Genomic DNA, 9,556 nt, shown 5'->3' on the forward strand with positions numbered 1-9,556 from the left:
GTAACTCATTTCAAAGTCAAAGTCAGACCAGATCAATGCTCCGCAAACTTGTAGTGCCTCCCACCCACTCAGAGCAAAAGTCAGAGTCCTCACAGTGGCTTCAAGGGCGCCACCTGACCTGGCGTGCCCCGCCCCTGCCCTCTCACCGTATCTGCACTCACCCCTTGTCATGCTGCAGCAGCTACTCCTTGAACTCACGGACATGTTCCAAAGTCTTGGTAGTTGCTTGGACGTTCGTCCACATGTCCATGTAGATGACAGAGACCCCTCCCCTACTTCAGGTCTTTGCGATTTAAAATGGCAGCCCCCTCCCCCAACCTCCCTGGCTTCCTTTCCTGTTCTGCTGTTTTGTTTTTCTTTAGAGCACGTGTAACCAGGACATACTACGTGTTTTTCTTGTTTGTCTCTCCCCAACTAGAATGTGAGTTCCACCAGAGCTGGGGCTCTGTGTTTGCTGCTCTATTTGTGCTCCGCTCCCCCTTCCTAAAGCAGCTGCTCTCAAAGTGTCTTCCAGGGAATCCTCGGTGGGTGGGTGATCCGGGAAGGCCAAACCATTTTCTTTCTTAATCATTTTCAATTACAGTTGACATACATCATTATATTAGTTTCAGGTGTACACCCCAGTGGCCAGACATTACATAAATTAATACGTGATCACGCCAATAAATAAAACCATATTCGTAATAATAACATGTTTCCCCCCCTCACTTGCTATATAAATGGTTTGTTTTAGCCCGAGAGACCAGGCCTTGGGCGTCTGCCTTCTGTGAGCTTCCCCGGCCTCCACCTACCTACCTGCCCTTGGCGCCAGCGATGCTGAGCTGCTGTCTCTGAAGCACCTTCGTGGGTACCTGAAACTCTTGTCCACATCAGAAATTCTTGTCAAATGCATGCATTACATGGGCTCAGTTCAAACACTGCCTCCTCCAGGAAGCCTCCGTGATCTCACTGGTCTTGCCCAGGATTTAGCATTTCCTCCTCTGCACGTTCAGTCCCCTCAACCCCCATGTTTCCCCATCTCTGCTGCATTTGTTGGCGAGTAGGTGTTCTTAGTAGAATGAGCTCCTTGAGGGCAGGAACTCGGTATCTTTTTACTCCCAGTGACTGTCTGGTACCTGACAGGCATTTAATAGATGTATGTTGGATCAGTGAATGCTGCCTTGGAATTCAGAATAGGGACTCCCCCTCCCCTGAATTATCCTTGGACCAAAGTGCCTCTAAAGGGGAAATGGCTTGTGGTGTCTGATTTGAGTCTTGAAATGTTAGTGTTGCATCCGTCCTACATCTTTCCTGGGGAAGGGGAAGTCACGTTTACTGAGCAACTGCTTGGTGCCAGGAACTTCCGTGTGGCATCTTGCTTCAGGGGCATTGTGGTTCATTAGGCCACTGTGAACTGGCATAGGCCCTAACCACTTCCCATATGGCTTTGTCAGGAGAGTGTGGTCTGGGAGTGGAGCCATCAAAATTCCTATGAACTTCTGGGACTAGTGTATTTACATAATGTGAAGTCCTGTAGGTCAAAGATGGTATGTGTGTTGCTGGGTTCTGCCACCATGCCCTGCATACAGGAGGTAATACACACCTGGAATTACCTGTCAGTGGGCATAGTTAATACTATAAATATCAGTACCAGTGAGGGCTTCCCATTGTTGATTTCATAGGTGATCAGGAGTGAAGAGAGATCCCTGTAGCTGGGGTGACCCAGGAAGGCTGCCAGGGGGAGGAGGGCTTTGAGCTGAGCTTTGGAGGATGGTCATTAGTCCCGTTTGGCTTTATTTCCAAAAAACTGTTGTTCTCCTTTCCACAGCTGCTGTGGCCGGCAGTGTTGAGGGCGTGTACCTCCTCTGAGGTTGGGCTGGGAAGGGCATCTCGGTCCCCTGTAGGGCCTTTCTCATGCAGAAGTGTGACCTTCCTGGACTAGGTGGGAAAGCTTGGAGAACTCAGGAGAGGAGAAGACACCAGGCCCAAGTCGAATGGGAGCTAGTGACGGAGCTGGGATTACAGTCCCAGGCTCCCATGCCCCAGGTCAGTGCTCCTTCCAATGTATGATGCTGCCGCCTTTCTTCTTTGCCCTTTGACCTCTGTGGAGTCATGAGCGTTTGTAGTGGGTCAGCTTACATTCTTTAAGGCTCTGCAATGCCAGGCACTGACATGTGTGATTTGATCACCTCCTCTGCCTTCCAATCCTAGTTTAGGGGCAGAGGAAGGGTTTAGTTCAGATGTGGGATTTTGGGCAAAGGGGAAAAAAATGAATCAAGGGAATTTGATTCATTGTCCTTAGATATAAGAGTAGACCTAACATTAAAAAGAAGCAGCATGAGACAGTAAGCCCTGTTATTGCCAACATTATATAGAGACTGGCCTTAATTCCTATGCGCCAAACTGGGCAGGTGTGCCCTGACTGTGAGGCCTCACTGTCTTCTGCACTCATGGCCGGAATTTCCCTTATCTCTTCCTCCCCTTCCCCCATGCCTGGTCCTCCACCGCCTGCTCCCTTCTGGTGGCTCCCTTCTTTGTTGTGGCTTCTCCTCTCAGCAGCCCAGATGGTGAGGGAGAAGTAAGATCATGGGGGATCCCCCCTTCATCTCCCTTCCCTGAAGTTGCTCTTGTCCTCACTTGGGGTCTCATTGGGCAACTCCTATGCTATCTCTGGGAAAGACCCCAGGCCAGGGGAAGACTGGGGGATGTGCCTGGCTCACTTCCTGGTGGATGGGTGTGGGTACTAACCGGCTGCTGGGACCTGAACCGAGTCTAGGACAAAGCTCCTTGTCACCTCTGTGAGCCTGTGTCTCTTTAAAGGGTCTGAAAAAGGGGTCATCTTACCCACTCTGGCCAATGGCTTGCAGCCCTGAGCAGTGGAGCCTCAGCCAACTGGGCCAGGAAGACAAAGAGGGGTGACCAGCAGTGGTTCGGCACAGGATGTACCCCTGAGTGAACCCCAGCAGGAAGCAGCTCCACCCCAACCCCCCATAGCTCTTCATCTCTAGTCTCCTGCCCATATCCCAGAACCCCAGTCTGCATTCATCATTCCTAGCCTCTCCGCTCCAACCCTAGGCCTAGGGTGCTGCTCTCAGTGGCCTGAGCAGGAAGTCCCCACTCCCAGAGCCTGGGTCCTGGCTGCATTCCGGGGAGCACTGGCTTCGGTTCTGATTGGCCTCTGGCTAATGAGTCAGCCTGGCCTGGGGCTGAGATCTGGGAAGATAATCACCCTGGTGCCAGGAGAGCACAGCCCTGGGAGGCAGGTCTGACTCTCGGTTCAGACACATGGAAGGTGGGGAGAGGGAAGGGTCCAGAGAGGGAGAGGAAAGGGAACCAGAGGGAGGAGTGTTGGGTCGAGGTGATCTGCTCTTGACTCCCCTTTTCCCATGGCTGCTTCCAGGGTTTCTAGATGAACCGCGAGTCACTCTTATCCTTAAACCTTGGGAGGCTCCACTGTGGAATGGGGTCACCAGAGTTTCCTCTTCGGGCTCATAGGCGTGTGGAGCAAATACTTGCTCAGATTCATTTCTCCAACAGATACCAGACCGGTCCCCACGCTGAGGGCGGGTCCAGTGTATAAAGTCTGACTCCGGGCACCCTTCAAGGCCCAGCTCCAATGGGCCTTCCCTGATTTCCCAGGAGAAAGGGACTGCTCTGTTTCAGAGAGTCCTTATGTGGCATTTGTTACACTACCTCCCATCTGCCTGCCCCAAACTCCCCAAGGCGTGTCTGGGCCTGGGCAGCTCTTCTCCTCGGCTTCCGTGTTTGTGGTGGTTCTCAGTCAGAGCCCACTTGGCCCTGGCCCGGGAGATTAGCTGGGCTCGCAAAGCTCCGGCTTACGGTCCTTCTCAGCCTGGAATGTGCTGTGTGTGGGGGGAGTCTTTTTAGTTTTTATTTTGCCATAGGAATGTGAAACATCATAGGGTGAGAACGTGACAAGAGAGGCCTCTAAGAAACTTCACCACATAGAGAACAGACAACACGTGGGAGTCTTTTAAATCAAGTTGCTGTCACCGTTGGTGACAGGAGGGTAGCCACCAGACTGGTGTGCCCGCTCTGCTTCTGAGAGAGATTTGTTTTCAGAGGCGTGTTTTCCACCCTGGGCCTCGCTGGAGGGCCTGGCCTGGGAAATACTTCCCAAAGTCTCTCCCCAGCGCTGCCTGTCAGCCATGCAGAAGCCTGGAAGAAGTGGAGACAGCACTTTCATTAGAGAAAGCATGACAAAGAAGACATAAGTGAAGAAGGAATACACTATGCTCATGGGTAGGAAGCCCTGACTCAGTTCTACCCAAAGGGATGTGTGGATTTGGGCGGCTCTAGTCACACCTCAGCAGGTTTTTTTTTTTTTTTTTCATGGAACTTGATAAGTTGATTCTAAAATGTATAAGGAAGAGTCAAGGTCCACGAATATCCGGTCACTTCTGAAGAAGACAGGAAGGAGGAACTTGACCTGCTAGGTGCTAAGATGTGTTCTAAAGCGATAGTCACTACCATGGGGAGGTTTGTTGAGGGGTAGATTGACTGATGGAAGAGGCAGGGAGCTAGAAGCTGACCTAGGCATATGTGGAACCCTAGTGTATGACAGTGGGTCGTGGCAGGTCTGTGAGGCTGGAGGACTGGTTAATAAATGTACTCGTTACATAACAAACCAGAGCAGGCTGTGCGGGAGAACGCCGTGGATCAAGGATGGCAATTAACCGAGTCCTCTGCACTTGATCTCCAGTTTTTAAAAAGAAGTCCAGGGTCAAGGCAGAGCTGACAGCAAAGCCCAGTGACGAAGACCATGGACCGGCTTCTTTGTTGGCAGGAGGAGGCAGCTTCTGTTGCTTTCTCAAGGCCTGGCTTTATTTGGGGCTGAAAGAAGCCCTGTTCCTCTAGCACAGGCTGCCTGGAGGTAGGATGGGGCCCAGTCAGTGGCACCCGGGCTCAGGGCCCCAAAGCTTAGAATACTGCTCTGCAGTCCTGGAGGTGGGTCTGGCCCCTGTATCAGTTTGGGTTGGGGGCACTGCCAGGGCCTCTGGATCTGGTCTGTCCTGCTTTCCTTAGGGGAAGGAGGGGTGGGCATCAGGAACTGCACCTTCTTGGGGAAAGTGGGAGGAGAGATGGTTTTCTCCTGAATGAAGCCAGTGAATACTATTGAACCTCCTCTAGCTAGTGGCATGGTGATTAGGACACATGATTTTTTACTAAGAGTGGTCTCTCTACTTTCAGAAAGCAACAGTGTAAGAGTGGTAAGAAACAGCATCAATAAGAAACACTTTAGATCTGTACTGTCCAGTACGCCAATACGATGGCATGTGGTCAAATTAAAATAAAATAGAATTTAAACATTTAGTTCCTTAGACACACAAGCCACATTTCAAGAGCTTGTTAGTCACCTGTGGCTAGTGGCTACCGCATTGAATGTTACCAACATCATAGAATATTCCGTTGGCACCTTTGCAAAGACATTTCAGATCACTTCTCTCCCAGATCTTTGCAAAAGGCTGGTCTGGAAGTCCTAGTGGCAGGACAGACAGATAGGTTTTTGTCATGCATCCTGATGACTCGACTCCTCCTATGATCCACAGAGCCTGGTCTATAAAATGAGACTCATCGTTTCTAGGATGTGCGGGAGTGTGAAGGTTAAGGGAGCTGATACAGGTCTAGCACTTTGGGGGATGCTGTACAGCACTTTATAGATGGCAGCAGGTCTTACTGTCCCACAGGTGAAAAATGAGGTTCAAAGAGGCGGGGGTGACATGGCCCAGGACACTGCACTAATAAACAGAGGCCCAGATTGCCAACTCCCATCTTTAATCTCGTCTCTCCTGCTCCTTCCAGCCCTGATCTGGACGGAGGAGAAGCTAGTACAGAGTGTGCTGAGTAGGCGGGTGGGCTTGGGACAGAAGGGCTGAAGGATGCAAAGTCTAGGGTTTGTCAGCTGGGTGCAGGGACAAATAAACCCCATCTTATTTAAAATCTCTCTCAAGCCTTGGAGTTTAGCTTTCCCCCACATCTTCAAGCTAGAAACTCAGAAAAGTGCTTGGTTTGGGCCCAACACGGAACCCTGGAGGCTCAAGTGCCCCCTGAGATAGTTTTAGAATGAACCCGTGCTTGGGGCCTTCCAGGAAGCACTGGCTCCTCCAGGAAGCCCACCCTGATTTTCTGACAATTCCTTTCTTCCTCTCACTTTTGTTCAAATTCCCAGAGTCCCCTGTATCTCTCCATAGTAGGAACTGCAGTTTGCTTCCCACAGACCAAGAGGTCTTCACCTTCTTTGTGCCAGGAGCATTTCCCTTAGAGGGTAACAGAAGTAAAGGTGTGATCTTCTCTCCAACTCCAATTGAAAGACCTCCTGGATCCCATCCACAGGACCATCGAGGTCATTTCTAGCATCTCCCAATCTCCCCTCCTCCAGTCTTACCCCATGTCTAGTCTTGTGGCCCCTGGTGACCTCAGGGCCTGGAGCACAATAGGTGCCTGGTTTGTGCCTTTTGGAGTGAAACTGGGCCTTTCATGTCCCCTCCAAGTGCAGACTTGCCCCAGCTGGAGGCGCGGGGGGGGGGGGCAGTCTGTGGAGGGGACAGTGACCAGATGCTTCCTGGAGGAGGAAACACAGGTGCTGCAGTGCCTCACGGGGGCTCCTGCTTCCCAGCAGCTGCATGGAGCTGGGCCTCTCCCTGCAGAGAGGAAGGTGGGTCCCAGGCTGTGGGGCTCAGGGGGGGCTTTCAGCCCCTTTCACGCTGGGCACCCCGGTTCCCGAGCAGCTTGTTGAAGGCTTTGGGCCTGGCCTGTAGGCTGCCGGCAGCATGTGCTTTCCTTCTTTGGCCCCACCTGGGCGTGGCTGTGTGCCCCTGCCCCAGCCTGTTTAGCTGAAGCTGTCCTGCTTGACAAATAGGCCATTTGCTTCCTGCGCTGGAGCTGGAGTGGCCGGCCGCCTGGGGAAGGGCTATAATTAGCAGAGAAGAGTGGATGTGATCGCACACTGGCATTGACAGTTAATTTTATAGTCGAATGGAAACATAAACTGATGTCATCGGAGATGTAAATATCATTTGGAAATCTTGAAGTTTCTGGGAACCGAGGAGCCCAGATCAGCCTGTGCTGTGTGGGGAGCCGCCTTGGGGTTGCCTGCCAGGCCTCTGGGAGAGCTGGGGTGGCAGCACCTCGGGGTGGACCAGGAGGAATGGGCCGTGGGTACCCAGCGGTGGGGGAGTCGGGAGGCGTGGGTTGGCATTTGCCATGATAGCTCTCCCTATGGCTTCAGTGGTCTGGAAATGGTGTGGTGCTTTGCAACAGGAGGGCGATGGGAGGAAGTTTTGTTTCCTGCCGACATGCTGTTTTGGAGTGGGCCCTGGGGCTCAGGGGAGCTTGTCAAAACAGAAGCTGAGTTCTGCCTCTATGGAGAGGGCTGGGGTCAGTTCTGCTCAGAACTGGGGCAGCGACAGCGCTGGTGTTTTGGAGATGGTTTCCAAAGCAGGACACCTTACCTCGGAAGCACAGCCTCGGGGGGGAGTGAGGGAGGGGGGTCGCCATCCTGCCCGAGAAGAACTATTTTCTTTGTTTACAACAGGAAACGTAGGACTCTCAAAAGTATATGGGTCAATTGTGAAAATATTAAGATGGTTCAGTGACAGCATGAGGATTACACTTTTCATCAAGATGGAAAATGAGCCCTGGCTGGTTTGGCTCAGTGGATAGAGCGTCAGCCTGCGGACTGAGGGTCCCGGGTTCGATTCCGGTCAAGGGCACATGCCCGGGGCTGTGGGCTCGATCCCCAGTAAGGGGCGTGCAGGAGGCAGCCAATCAATGATCCTCTCTCATCATTGATGTTTCTCTCTCTCTCTCTCCCTCTCCCTTCCTCTCTGAAATCAATTATATGTATAAAAGATGGAAAATGAGCCCTGACTCTGTAGCCCTCAAGTTCACCTCGTCCTCACAGTCACTCTCTGCCTGGGCTCTGAGGACTGTGCTTCCCTGTGGGGTTCTTCCTTAACCATAATCCTCAGCCTTGGGGTGGAGGGGTGGCCGCCTCTGTGTCTGGCTCAGGGTCAGGGCTGAGTGAGTGATTCTTTGCAAGTGCAGTGACCAGAAGCGGGGACCTGGCTTCCTAAAGCTGCCTGCCCTTGTTCTCAAAGGCCCCACAGGGCTTAGGCTGATCTTGAACAACGATTTCACCATGTTCTGGGTTTTGGAGCATGAAGTGACCAGATAGTCTTTGTTTAACCTTTCTCTTACAAAGGTAGGTTTCATTTCCTGGGATCACCATTTTCCTGGGTAGGGCTGTGTGTGCATTTGTGCCCTGCCTTATAAATCTTAACGTTTACCCAAGTGGGTGAATTTGATAACATCATTTTACAGTTTTCCTGATATGGCCATGTGTGAATAACTGGCTTACCACTGAGTTTGTCAATGCCTTCAGCACTTCCTGGCCCGTGTGTACTGGAAAGACATTCCTACTAGACTTGGGGAGAGTGGATCTCTGTAACCCAATTACCTTTTCAAACCAAAGGAGTGGCACTTAGCTGTGAAATACAGCAGACTGCGGACCCGAGGGTGAGGATCCTGGCTCCCTGGTCATCCTGTTACCTGGTGTTTCTAAGTAAGGTTGGTCTGTGTGACATTTGGCATCCTTGCCCTTACCCAGGACAGTCTTTAGAAAGAAGTCAAAGGGATCCTTTTGGAGGGCACGCTTAGCCAATTGACGGCTGGGTAGGCCAGTAGCTGCAGGGACAGCCTCCTCAGTGTTCCGGATGTTGGCTTATCTGTGCTCATGGCACATCTTGCCAACATGTGAATTATCCCCTCACTTCCTTTCCTCGGGCTTAGCCGGCAGCACCCTGTCTTCTGGTTATGCTCCCACATTGCCTTCCGCTCAGTGGAGGAGTCCAGGGTCTCCAATGATCTGCCTCTGCCCTCGGGAGTGTGTGGCCTGGGAAGCCAGAGTCCTTGGACAGGCAAGAGACGTGGTAGAAAGCATTGACCTCACACCCAAGGGGGTCTGTTGGGAAGCCCAGCTGGCATCCATTCAGCAGACATTGGTTGTAAACGCTGATTGTACTTCCTAAATGTCAGGGCTGTCCTGGCTGTTGGGGATGCCCGAAATAGTAAAAAAAAAAAACAACCCCTCCTGGCACAGAGCTTATATTCTTGTGGGGAAGACAAACCATTACAAAATCAAAGGGAAAAAGTCATATGCTGGCAAGTGCAAAGGAGAAAAATCAAACAGGGAAATGGGATCAGGGTGTCAGGAGGCTGGATTCTTTCTTAAATAAGATGGCCTCCCGAAAGGCCTCACCATGCACAGGTGACAACTGAGCAAGGGCAGGAAGGAGGTGAGGGAGTGAGCCATGTGGATTTCAGGAGGAAGCGCGTTCCAGGCAATGGAACAGCCTGTGCAAGGCCCAGGTTCTCTGACCCTCCACCGGGCATTCCCCCTGACTCACCAAGACTTTTCCCGAGATTTCCAAATAGGGTCTATATTGTTTGCTAGGGCTGCTATAACACAGTACCACAGACTAGGGGGCTTACACAACAGAAAATTTTAAATTTTATTTATTTATTTTTTAATTTTTTATTAAGTTATTACACATGT

General features: G+C 51.6%; 1 protein-coding gene across 1 annotated transcript in view; it reads left to right on the forward strand.

Annotated features, from left to right (window-relative positions):
• The window catches only part of TSPAN15 (tetraspanin 15), a gene marked incomplete at its 5' end in the record, with an annotated part of 46,025 nt that overhangs the window by 14,326 nt on the left and 22,143 nt on the right, over positions 1-9,556 (forward strand). The window lies entirely within an intron of this gene.

The sequence above is a fragment of the Myotis brandtii genome, unplaced genomic scaffold (assembly GCF_000412655.1).
Source record: "Myotis brandtii unplaced genomic scaffold, ASM41265v1 scaffold722, whole genome shotgun sequence".
NCBI classification, from domain to species: Eukaryota; Metazoa; Chordata; class Mammalia; order Chiroptera; family Vespertilionidae; genus Myotis; species Myotis brandtii.